This window comes from Camellia sinensis, chromosome 8 (assembly GCF_055761805.1).
Source record: "Camellia sinensis isolate YWXY chromosome 8, ASM5576180v1, whole genome shotgun sequence".
NCBI lineage: Eukaryota > Viridiplantae > Streptophyta > Magnoliopsida > Ericales > Theaceae > Camellia > Camellia sinensis.
Genome location: NC_138968.1, coordinates 120,749,949 through 120,763,324, shown reverse-complemented (window position 1 = coordinate 120,763,324; position 13,376 = coordinate 120,749,949). Strand labels below are relative to the sequence as shown.

Below are 13,376 nucleotides of genomic sequence, written 5' to 3'. Positions count from 1 at the left end.
AAGTACAAATTTATCACTCTCAAATACTAGCTTAAACTCATTCTTACTCAACAGAGATCCGGAAATAAGATTCTTGCGAATGTCCGGTACATGCAGCGCATTGTTGAGAGTGAGTTCCTTTCCAGATGTCAACTTAAGTACAATCTTTCCTTGTCCTTCAACTTTGGAAGTTGAGGAGTTGCCCATAAAGAGTTGTTCACCATTGTCCACTGTAGAATAAAATGTGAACATCTTTTTGTCGGCACAAATATGGCGAGTAGCACCAGTGTCCACCCACCATTCTTTAGGATTTCCGACAAGATTTGCCTCGGAAACAACTGCAGAAAGATTTATGACATCTACACCATTGGAAATTTTATCAATTTCGGTCATTTTGGCTTTAGCAACATTCTTACTTGATCTTCCTTTGCCCGATGTCCCTTTTTGTTACAAATGTAACACATGCCATTAAACTTGTACTTCGTAGTTTCCCCTCCTTTAGATAGCATTCTCTTCTGCCATCTTTTAAAAACAGTTCCTAAGAACTTCTCTGGTTTTTCACCATGATTCACTGGCACAGTCCCAACATAAGGAGAGGTTGGCATAATGGCAATCACCATACCAGTACTGGTTTGAACATTAGTTTGACCAGTTTTAGTAGTCATAAATTCTAAATTATAAAATAAAATTATAATTATAATTTTATACTACACAGAAAATTTAAACCAAAAAGCACAGAATTTTAAATTCTGTAAAAATAAAAGAAACAAGAATTGTAACTTTTATTTCCAATTAATTTGAAAATAAAATAAAATTTTATTTAAACAAATTAAACCAAAACTACATAAATAAATTATGTTAAAATAAAAGAAACAAAACAAAATGTAACTTTTATTTTCAATTAATTTGGAAATAAAATAAAATAAAATTTTATTTAACCAAAATAATTCCACACAGAAAACTAATCCAAATTCACAGAATTAAATTCTGTAAAAATAAAAGAAACAAGAATGTAACTTTTATTTTCCAATTAATTGGAAAATAAAATAAAATTTAATTTAACCAAATTAATTCCACACAGAAAATTAAATTTCTGTAACACTTCAATAATTAAAATATTGAAACAGAATTTTAATTAATGAAAACTCAGAAAATAATTTCTAAAAACCAAAATTAATTTTCTAACAAAATTTCACAAAAATATATTCTGAATTGTTAATGACACCAGTATCGTACTACTAGTTGTCAAAGAAAATAGACAGTATATTACTACTATCTGTCAAATAGCATATAATCACTATTTGTTTTTCCAACCAGAATATTATTTTGTAAATCCACAGAAAATAATTTTCTTAAAAGAAGAAAGAGAAAAGGAAACAAACGAAAAATTCTGTAAACAGAATAATTCAAATCTGTCTTAAGATTGTTGGAACAATCTTCTGTGTAAATGAAATAAATAAAAACAAAGCCAAACAAAATAAAATAAAACTTACAAAATTTATTTTGTTGAACCGAATTTAAAAATCAAAAGACCAAGTCGAGTGTGTGACACTCTGTCCTTAAGACAGATTTGCCCCGCTACGATGCTTATGGTTATGTGGCGTCTATCTCCCAAGATACAATGATCTTAACCAATTTGTAGTAGCACTCCAAAACAAATTGTTCGGCGAACCAAACCTGCGTTTAACTCTCTGAATATTTATTCCTAAAATTATATATGAAGAATAATGCACTAAAAGAAAATGGACAGCAAAAGGACAAAATTTCAGACTCAATGTTTTTTCCTTTCCCGGATTCGGACTGCTGGAAAAGTGATATGTATAATAGCCCACTAGGTGACCTTTCAAACATACCCGAACATGTATTTATTTGAAAAAAAAAAGGTGCACCACTATATCAAACAAGGTTTGACCGTTGCAAAAAATTCAAACAACTTGGAAAAAGTTCCGTTAGTGGAAATTTGAAAAGTTTGTTTGTTAGTGCAACTTATTCCAAACTGATGGAGCTTTATTAATTAAACTATATGGAATATATATATTAAACTATTTGAATAGTTTAATAAATAATGAAAGGGCTATAAATTTTAGGAAATCATTTAGGAACCTAAAATTTAAATTTAGAATTAAATTACATTCCCACAATTACAAACTTTAGGAAACCACTTAGGAACCCAAAATTTGAATTTAGAATTAAATTAAATTCTCACAATAATTTTTATTGAAAAAATTCAAAAGAATTTTATCTACAAAAAAAAATTAATGTTAGACCTGAAAACGACGTCAACTTCCCATTCACTCATAAATGATTTTGACGTACCGTCTTCACCGTGTGACTTGCCATGCGGCAAGGAACACTTCACCTCTTCGGACCCACCCCAAAAGACGTTTGGGGCCCACTCAATTTTGGGCTCAAAGTTGGCCCAAAATATGTTTATATTAACCATTTTTCCAACATAGACTACGGAAAAATACACTTCCGTCGACTAAAAATGCCGACCAAACAAAATTTAGTTGCCAAATGTACAAACTTTAGCTAAAATTTTTAGTCACCATTGACTTTCAGTGACTAAAAATGAAGTTTTGGCGACTAATTTTTTATAGCTGAATGTGTATTTTGCTGTAGTGAATTTGAAATTAAAAGAAATATAACTTAAATTATCGGATTAATAATCGAAACACAATATCAATTATTATTAAATATTACTGTATTTCAAGATAAAATATTAAATTATTACAAAATAATTATAATGATTTATTTATGCATGGTTACCACCAGTAAATTATAAGAAAAAAGAATTATGTTAGGAATTTCAAATAATGTATTAAATTTTTTATTAAACTTGAGGCCTATGCACGTGAATTTGTGTGAAACTCATACAAAATTTAACTAAAAATTTAGGAGTTGTTTGAGATAATATAAATAAGTTCACTCTTTGACTTTTTATGAAATATAGATTGGATATGAATTGGGTTTAAAGTGATGTGGTAGAAAGTTGATACGATTTCAATAAGATAATGTAACTTAGGCCTCGTTTGGGAACAAGTTATTTTAGTAACTTTTTGACTTTTTTGCTAAAATATGAGGTAAAAAAACAGTATGTTTGGAGTGACTTTTTGATTTTTTACAAAAAGATGTACAAAAAGTAAAGATAAAATAGAATTTTTAACTTTTTAGTATAAGTTACAAGTTTTTTGATTTTTTTTATAATTTTTTAACTTTTTAACTAAAATATTAAATACAAACAAAATTTTAATAGATTATTTGAGGGTACAAATCTTTTGAAGGAAGAGATTTGACCACTCTCAATCCTCGTTTCTCTCTCTCCCGCAAACCTCTCGTCTTCCTCTCACCCACGCTCTCTCTTTCATTATCTTTATCTCTCTCTCTCTCTCTCTCTTATATCTTTCTCTCTCACTTTCTTTTGTGTGTGTGTGTGTGTGTGTGTGTTTTTGTTTTTTTGTTTTTGGGTCAAAGCTTTCATTTCCCTCACCCTCCCTCCGATCCATCTCTCCCTCCCTCCGTCTGTTGGCATCGGATTTTTTTTTTTTCAAACAGAAGTTGTCGGTTCGGGTGACGGTGTGCGGCAAAACCGATCCGACCCGTGCACAGTGATGCCTCCTCAATCTTCAGGTAATGTTCTTACATTATTTTCACTGGTTGATCTGTATTACATTTTTTTTTCTTCACTTGATCTTGATCTAATATTTCCATTGTCGTTTCTTTTAGGGAAAATTACAAAAAAATAAAAAAAAATAATTGCAGGACCTTGTAACAAAATAAATTTTGAGTTATTAACTTTGTTAATTTAAACTCTGTACTTTTTGTTTATCTTCAATTTGAACCATTTATATCTGTTCATTGCATTGAATTTTTTTTAGATGGGTCATTGCATTGAGTTTGATAACTAAAATATTATTTTTTATTAGAAATGATTTACATTGAAAATAAATTAAAATATTATGGCTAAATTAATAAAATTAAAAATTTATATTGTTATAAATTCAAACCCTGCAAAAAGAAAATTTTGTAATTGTACTTTTTTTTTCTATTTTAATTAGTATATATTAATTAACCTCTGGATCTAGACCAGAGACCAGCGCAAATGCTTTCTCCTTAATTCAAAGTAAATCGTTTTGTGTTTCATTCATTTGTAATAAAATAGGTTTATTTGAAAGTATTGGTGATGGCATGAGTGAAGTCGGAAAAAATTAAAATAAAGGTATTCTTTCTTTCCCTTCTTGCATATATATTATTTGGGAAATTCTAATATAAACCCATTTTTAAAGGGGTACCATATGCATCCAATAATGTCATTTTCTTCTTTAGTTATGATTAATTTTCTTCTTTATTTATAACTCTTGAGTTCTTTAGTTATGACATTATTTTAGTTATAAGACTCTTGAGTTCTTTAGTTATGACATTTTTGTTTTAGTTATGACTCATAAAATTAAAGTTATGCAATTTTTTTTTTTAAGTTATAAAGTGCATATAGTGTTTTCCATATTATTTATTCAATTAGATACAAATTTTTTTTATTATATAATTTATTGTTTGGTTTACATTTTAATTGGGGGACTTACCTGTAGGTCTTAATAGGTGGACTTTTTGTCCAATAGGTTCTATGATAATTAATAGTGTTTTTCATCAAACACTACTTAAAAAGTCACTAATTGTTAATTTTCAGTGTTAGTTTGAAAATTGTCACAAAAAGTCACTGACTTATCAGTTTTATTGACAGATTAGAAAACTTATCATAAAAAAGGTCATTAATTTTCAACTTTCGAAGGTCATTAATTTTCAAATTTCAACAATATGGAAATTTTGTCACGGAAAAAATCATTAATTGTAAGTTTTAGCGACAATTTATAAAAATAAAAAAAAATCAATAATTGTCAATTTTTAGCGACATATGTAAAAAATTGTCACAAAAAATTATTTTTAGTGATGATTTTACTAGGACTTATTTTCAATAGCATAGTTGTCAATCGTGAATCGAATCGTTAATTGAAATGGCCTTGTACCGAATCGCAAATCGAATCGTGAATCATAAAGATTTGGTCACTTTTCTAAATTACTTGGAAATATATATCTACGCACTTGAATGTCAAATATATTTTATAAAATATTTAGACTTAAATCAATGAAAATATTATTTTGAATGATGATAACATGGTCTAATAGGTAAGAAGTTAACACAGGTTCCCTTGTTAGATCACCATTTCACCTTTTCCTTTTTTTAGATATTGCCATTCTTAATAAAGAAAGTAAATAGAGTCGAACTCTCAATTTTCAAGTAATAATAACTTAACAACGATGTTGATATTTCATAAGCATATCTTTACAAGTAACAATGACCCAATAATAAAAAACTTGCAGAACCATTAGATTTAACTGAGCTCACCCCATAAAATATTGTAGTATATTTATTTCAATAAAATAGCAATAGATAATTCATATTGCATGTTATTTTAACTTTAAAATCTTTAGAATATACATTTAAGAATTTTTTTAAAGAAAAAAAGAAAGAAGAAATGGTTAAAAACATGTTGGGTGTGACTAAATTTGATTAGATCCTATTAAAAATTTCTTAATCTCTAAAATAACAACAAATCATATATATATTGGTTATTTTTGTACTAAACATTACTAGAAGTTGTATTATGTTATTTTAACTAAAAAAGGAAGAAAAGAAGAATAGAAATATGTCAGACATGATAGTTTCAAAAATTGCATGCGTCGTAACAAGTGAATTGAATCGTGAATCAATCGTGAATCATGCAATTCAGTTGAGATTCACTTCCAAAATAGATTCACCCAATGTTGTGAAAGGCGCGCAAGGCGCAGCGAGGCGCAAGCTCTGCGACTGAAGGGACCTAAGGCGAGGTGTGATAGATAAGTCGTGTGCCTTCGCCGAGCCTTGGGTCAAGCGCGAACAGGCGCAAGGCAACGCTTAAGTGTGCCCTATGTAATTTTTTTTTTTTTGGCTCTGATCTGATCTGATGGCTCTGATCTGAGTTTGAATGGGGCCAACCACATACGATTGCAACTCATACTACTCAATACCCAACAGTCGAGAGTCAAAGCCCTAAACTCTATCGAAGAAAGGTGTTGTCTCTTCTTCGCGTAGTCTGCAGCTCATCGCGACTTCGTCTTCGTCTTCATCTTCGCACAGGTGAGTCTTCTTCTTCTTCTTCTTCGTCTTCGTCTTCTTTTGCTTCTTCTTCTTCGTCTTCAGGTGCTGTTGTCTCGTCTCTTTTTTTTTTTTTTTATCCCTTCTCCTCCTCTTCTTCTTTCCTGTGCTGTCGTCTCGTCTCTCTATTTTTATTTTTATTTTGATGTTGCTTCATCACTGGGGTTTATTTTGGCTGGTGTTGCTGGGTTTTTTTCTCGTTTTTTTTTTCCTTGTCTCTGTTAGAAAAAAAAAAAATTACAAATAATTAATTAATCACACATTATATTACACTGAAATTATTTTTCATTTATTAAATTTGTTGTGTAAAAAATGACATTTGAAAGAAATAGAAAAGATCCGGCGTGGCAACATACCCATTTGGTAGAGCCCAATAAGTTGTCTCGATTACTTTTTATTTTAAAAAAAAATTGTCTTAGTACTATGAATGATTAGTCTATATCAATTTATCTATTTTTTACTAAGATTGTGCGCCTCGCTTCAATAAGCCCACGCCTTGCCTTGCGCCTAGGCCCCAAGAGACCTTTAGCGCCTTGGTGCGCTTTGAGCCTTTAAAAACACTGGATTCAGCCATAGATTCGTATCGATTTTTCAAAAATTGTGAATCGAATCGTGAATCGTAAGATTCTGATAACAGAGTTCAATAGGACTTGATGGGAATTAAGTCCAACTATTAGGACTTATTTTATTTATTGTCTTTTTTATTATGTAATTTAGTGTATAGTTTAATTTTAATCATTTAGTATATAATTTTAATCGTTTATTATATAGCTACTCTACTCTTGTAATAATTCTGTGCACTTAGTAATTTGAAGAAATATAATTTGGACACCTTGAGGATTGTGAGATAGGGCCGACCCATACTGAGATTCGGTTTGAAGACCGATGGATCATTGTAGAGCTAAGAAGCACGAAGACTTCTGAAAGGGTGGCATGTCCATGTCATGTCCATGTCAAACACTGACACTTGTTGGACACATTCCCAACATGTATTTGACACTCATCCAAACGTGTCTTATTTTTTTAAAAATTTTTTTGACCCTCTTTTGACTCTTGGATGACATACGTGTCCATTGCTTGGACACACAAAATTAATTATAAGTTTGAATAAAATAACTTAGAATACGATGATAAGAGAAAAACAATGTCAATTTAAAGAAATTAGTGTTATATTGCATATATTTCTTGTCTTCAAATGATATATTTATATATATGACATATAATAAATATATAAAATTATATATTATGTGCATGTTCCCTATGTGTTGTGTCTGGCATTTTTTGAAAATTTTCGTATCGCTTTGTCCCTGTCCGTGTCCGTGCTTCTTAGTTGTAGAGGATCATACTTTGGAGTAAAGCCATAAAGATGTATTACAGCTGTGACTTATTTGAGAGAAAAATTGCAAGAAGCTGTATTTTACATAATTGGTTTCAATTAGATAAATAAATAAAAAAATAGATTTTGTAGCAAGTAATTCTAATTTCCATCAATTAATGGAAATAAATTATGCTATCTCAAATTATTATTCTGTCTTCTTTTAAATTAGTTTTTAGTTTTTTGTGTTCCTAATTTAAGTTCTAGAAGCTAGATTTAATATATCTATCTATACTATTATAAAGTGAACACATAATATGGTGTCCTGAAGCTTGCTTCACTCATGTGGCAGTGTTTTTTATTTTTTTTAAAAAAAAAAACAAAGAGATGGGCAAGGCTTGAACCCATGACCATGGGTTTAAATATGAGGACTCATACCACTTAAGCTAAGTACACATTATAATATTAATTTCATTATTATTTTCTTTTATTCCTATTTATTTAATTTGCACACACATCGTGTGTGCCCAACCGCTAGTATATATATATATATTGTGCACCAATTAGTAGTAACCAAATTAGTTAAGATTAGTTGATCAAAATCTTTAGATGAGCATGTTTGGATATGCACGTTCGATTGTTGTTTCTTTGTCACTTTTGGTTATTACAAAGCATTAAAGAATGGCTTTGGAAAGAAAAAAAAAATAGCAATGAAGTGATAATAGTATTTAATGACTTGAACTTACAAAAAAGTTTTCACGAATTAAAAGGTCAAAGTTGTAGATCAAAGATTGAACATAGTGCATTATAACATGATTTGGGAGATGTAGTAGGTAGATTGCCTTACCCTTTTTTTCCTTTTTATTTTTTTGGTATGTATATGGAGAAACTGATTCTTGTGACTGTAATGCATGAGATGCAAAAATTTTGGATCACAAATATTAAGTTGTTTAGCTCTATTCTTGACATAATGGTGTTTCATGTAGAAGATGTTCTTGCCTGTCATTGTAACTTTGGATGAAACCACTAGACATTTCACACTGCTTTTAATTGATTGCAACAACAAATGTCTGGTTTGTCTGGATTCCATGAGGATAACCAAGAATCACCGTATTGTTGGCCAACTCGTAAGTATACTGTAGGTTATAATTTATGCTCAGTCCTAATTCCAGGGAGAGTATAGTTCTACTTTCAAAAAATGTATTAATTCTTTAAATATCATGTAAGAGGGAGAGGTGGGTGAATCGCAAGATCGTTCGAGAAAACCTAGAACCCCACGGTTGGGAATTGTGCCACATGGAAAATATTCCTTGTAAAGAAACAATTTCTTTGATTACTTCTTCTTTTCTCTTAAGCATGTGAGATATATTCTTTGTTGTTGGCTATGCCTACCAATCCCTCACTTGTCCGTTTCTACTGGTTTTTCAGCTTTTTGTTTATCTTCCAAAATTATGGAATTTCTCTCCCTCCATTTTATTTCCAATTTATTTGATGGGATTATGGCATGCAGCTTCGATTGTAGTATCTACATAATAGCTTTTATGGTTTCTCTTGTGATCTTTGATGAGGTTCCCCTTCTTAGTGAGCTAGTATTGTCATGATTGAAGACTGGCTAAATAGGGCAGAAAGCTTAAAAACTACTTTAGATGAAGTTTCATGAGCTTGTAATCTTTTCCTTTCCTTGTTTTTGCGAAATTGAAGCTATAAGAGTGCAATACTGTGAATGAAACTTTCATATTTTACATAGGGAAAGAAAGCTTACAGACTACCTTTGGATGAAGTTTCATGATCTTGTAACATTTTGCTTTACTTATTTTTATGAAATTGAAGCTATAAGATTGTAATACCCTGAATAAAACTTTCATATTTTACTTACTCAACTCTTGATATCACCTTTTCATTAAAAGATGATTTACTTCAAGGCTACCTCTAGCTTACAAATCCCACTTCGAAGGTTGATTTCTGCTAATTTATTTTCCTTGCCCAGGGGTCCAGATGCTAATTTATTATATCCATGAGGACAAGACACTGCGGAATGACCAAAATACCCATTACATATTTATTGAAAAACCATTTATATAAACAATTACACACGTGCGCAGGCACAGAAATTACTCCCTACCTGTCCATCTCTCTCTCTCCAATTTGCGTCTTTCAACTAGACTTGAGTTACGGTTTTTGCTTTTTTGGATATGAAGTGTTGATGCTTTTGTTGTTACATATATATTTATTGGAAACATTTGCATCACAAAATAAGGTATGTGTTCAAATAATTTTGACATTGTGATTTTTATCTGTTGGAATGTTCAGTTTCTTTAAAAGTTCTATATGTACAAATGAGCTTATACTTTTCTTAAGTTATCTGTTGAAAGCTACGTTACACGTACTCAGGTATGAGTGTCAGGTGCGGGTATGTATTTAAGGGTCACACTCGTCAAATCCCTAATTGAGGGATACGTGGGTACGTCTAAAAAGTATCCAAAAATTAGATGCGGGTACATGGATATGACTAAGCAAAAATTAGTAAATGCATTTAAATTGTAAAATAAAATTAACTTTAAAATTATGTGCCAACAAAATAGATAATTCATAAAACATCTACCAAATGTAACTTCATTATATGCCACAAAAATAAATTATCTAAAAAACATATACCAAAATAAATTATCCAAAAAACATAATATCCCAAAAGGTTCATGCATACTTAGTTCTTGAAATGAAAAAACACAATTTCTTTGAAGTCTTCTACTCCTAGACTAAGAATAGATGACCACAAAGAAACTAGTTGACTGTCACCCTTCTTCAATTGGTTGAATCTTCAGGAACAAGTTGTTGACTTTCATTATCATCATCAAAAGTCATTGTTTGCATCTTCAGATCATCAAGGGAAAGTTGTGCTAGCTCCATCATTTCACGCCCTTCTATACCAAACAAATCTCCACTTGTAAGGGGAAAAAAAATACAAAAATCATTTTCGATAGGTCATAAAGAATACTTGAATTACTATTTATTTTATTGAAAGTGAGTGAACTTACATATGTCCCAATATTTTGTGGGTCCTTCTTTATACTCCTTGCTCTTCCTTGACAATAGGCGAAAATTGCAATGCACAAACACTAGGTCTTCAGCTCTGTTTGTTGCTAGTTGATTTCTCTTAAAGCTTTGAATTAGAGAATATGTACTTCAATTTCTCTCGCAATAAGAGGAAGATGTTGGCTGCACAAGCAATTTAAAAGCCAATGCTTGTAGTAATGGTGTGGAAGCACCATGATTGGCCTACCAATGAAAGAGGTTCCTCAAACATTACATCAATGACATAAGGCTGGTTGAAATAATTTGACCCACTAGAAAAGGCTCCATATTCAGCATAAACTTTTCGTAAATCAGTTTGATTAGGAAACAACCTCTTCAAACATTTGCTTCTATTCATGGAGACTTCATGATCCTCATGTGGTGATATTCGTGGAACTCCATTACTACCATCTTGGAGCCAAGCATGACAATAGTATTTTGGAACCAATAAATGCGCCATACAATGTAAAGGGGTATTGCTTTTGTTCCGTGTACTCTCCAAAACTTGGTGAATTGACATTAAAGAATGTTGATTGACCAGCAATTATGTCTATCCCTTCATGGTCAAAGATAATTTTTTTCACATTTTCAATCTTGGTATTCCACATGTCATATACTAGATGTAAAACTAGGGAGTCTGTGTCTGCTTGCCTGAACATGTCAATGATAGGTTTAGTAAAGCTTATATGGTAATCTATGCTATCCCACCATGAGTCATCCGCAATGCATTGTTTTACCTCACGAGCTTTAATCTCAACCACAGTATCGCTGTCTTCCCTATAAATTTCCAATTTGCATCCATCACCGTTTTCTCAAGGGATGTCTTAACTTCCCTTAAACGTAAAGCCATGATGATGTTGGATGCAAACCTGGTTTCTGCCACACTTAACAATCTCAAACTAGAAATTGTGAATATTCATTAAAAATAGACAATGCCATGATATGGTTGAGAATAAAATTGCAAATATTCTGCACCTCAGAAACTAAATATGAAATCCACTTACTTTGATCATATTGAGCAGATTTATCTAGTGGGGCACATATGCTCTTCAATGCCAAATTCAAACTGTGCACCACACATGGAGTCCAGAAAATATGTGGATACTTGTTTTCAATGCTCAACCCAGCAGCTTTGTAATTGGATGCATTATCGGTAACAATCTGAACAACATTTGCTTCTCCAACCTCTTTGATTGCTTTAATGAACAAACTTGCAACATATTCTCCATCTTTACAATTCCACTTGAATCAATAGCTTTGACAAACACTGCTCCTCCTGCAGATGATGCCATGACATTGATGAGAGGACGTTATTGCCTAGTTGACCACCCGTCGGAGAGCAATGAAACCCCTTTCTTTTTCCATGAATCTTTGATAGGTTGCAGCAGCCTATTAACATGCTCTTTTTCTTGGGAAAGCAAAGTGGTACGTAGCCTGTCATATGGAGTGTAACCTATCAAGCTGTTGTTTGCTAAACTCTGAGAATACTTTCGGAAGTAAGGTGACCTTGCCAGATTGAAAGGTAAGCCACTTGCATAGAACATTCATGCACATTCGTTGTCAGCAATATCTCTCTGAGCAACATTAAATGACTTGTGCAAAGCACCTGGCGGAGCCATTCCTTTGCGTTTTTTCTATTGTAGGAAGTCTGAGCCTTCAGGTAAAGTGACATATTCTGCTTTTTTTCTTGCATTTAATGCTTGTTGAGCTTTTCTCACTTCAGCGCCATCATGTTCCTTTCTTATAGCTTCAACATCATCTCTTACGGATTTCCAAGGTTCAACTCCATGATTTGGAAGCTTCACCAGATGAGCTTTCACCTTTGTATATGACCCAGTTACTTTTTTGTTGCTATAATTACAAGACCAAGTTCTATTTCCACCTCCACCTGAAGACACATTGAAAACATTCACATGATTCCATAATGGCTTGTCATCGAACTCTGCTCCATGACATGCTACTGGACGCAAGGTTTTCTTCTACTTGGCTGAAGATTGGGAGGAAGACATTGTCCCCCTATAGATGAAATTAATCTGTAATGGAAGGAAGTTTTGAGAGATTTTTTTTTGGGCTAAAAGATATGACCAAAGTCTCTGTTATATGCAGATAAAACTAGTGGAAGGTGGAAAGGTACTTTTGGGAGTTGTTTCTAAGAATGATTAGAGGTTTGTGGCTGGCAAATAAGGCTTCCCAAGGAAGGAAAGCAATGAAGTCATTTTGTTGATGGAACAAAACATGTAGATACAATGATTTTATTTTATTTTTTTATATTTGCAAGGCACATTTAATGTTAATGTCAGTCACTGCTAATGACAACTAAAGAAATGAGTTTTTTATATTTGAAGTACTGTATCAAAGAAATGGCAACCAAGTTAGTATCTTGTTTGGTTATAATTTTAATTTATTTATGTCTATTTGGTTATAGGTTGATTGACCAGCAATTCTTACTTTTTAAATTTATTTAATCTAGATACACAAATTATGTACTTTTTATGTCTATTTGGATTAGATGTATCCAAAACATAGGTTTTTTTTTTTAATATTCTAAAAAAAAAAAAAAAATTAGAGTATTGACTAACTTTTCAAACTATTTGAGGGAACTAACCCGGTTTTTGAAATTGCATATTAAAAATGCGATTTAAAATTTAAATCGCATCTTCAAGACGCGAATTCAATACAAAATTATATTTTCAAAATGCAATTTTATGACTGCTATCATGGCAAATTGAAATTATGCATTGTAAATGCGATTTCATTGAAACAGTGAGTTGAAAATGCGATTTCAATAAAGACACGGGTCAAAATTGAAATTTGAAAATC

The 13,376-nt window shown here is 31.6% G+C and overlaps 1 long non-coding RNA gene across 3 annotated transcripts; it reads left to right on the top strand.

Moving 5' to 3' along the window:
- The first annotated feature begins 3,234 nt into the window (after positions 1 to 3,234).
- Positions 3,235 to 12,897, top strand: LOC114317265 (uncharacterized). 3 transcript variants are annotated; one of them, XR_014338122.1, is made up of 6 exons: positions 3,278 to 3,609; positions 4,142 to 4,198; positions 6,050 to 6,151; positions 11,579 to 11,709; positions 11,839 to 12,216; positions 12,304 to 12,897. It is a non-coding gene; the product is annotated as an uncharacterized LOC114317265 (long non-coding RNA). The 3 variants fall into 3 exon arrangements; XR_014338120.1 differs by lacking the exon at positions 6,050 to 6,151 and having other exon boundaries at positions 3,235 to 3,609; XR_014338121.1 differs by lacking the exon at positions 6,050 to 6,151 and having other exon boundaries at positions 9,472 to 11,709.
- The last annotated feature ends 479 nt before the right edge of the window (positions 12,898 to 13,376 follow it).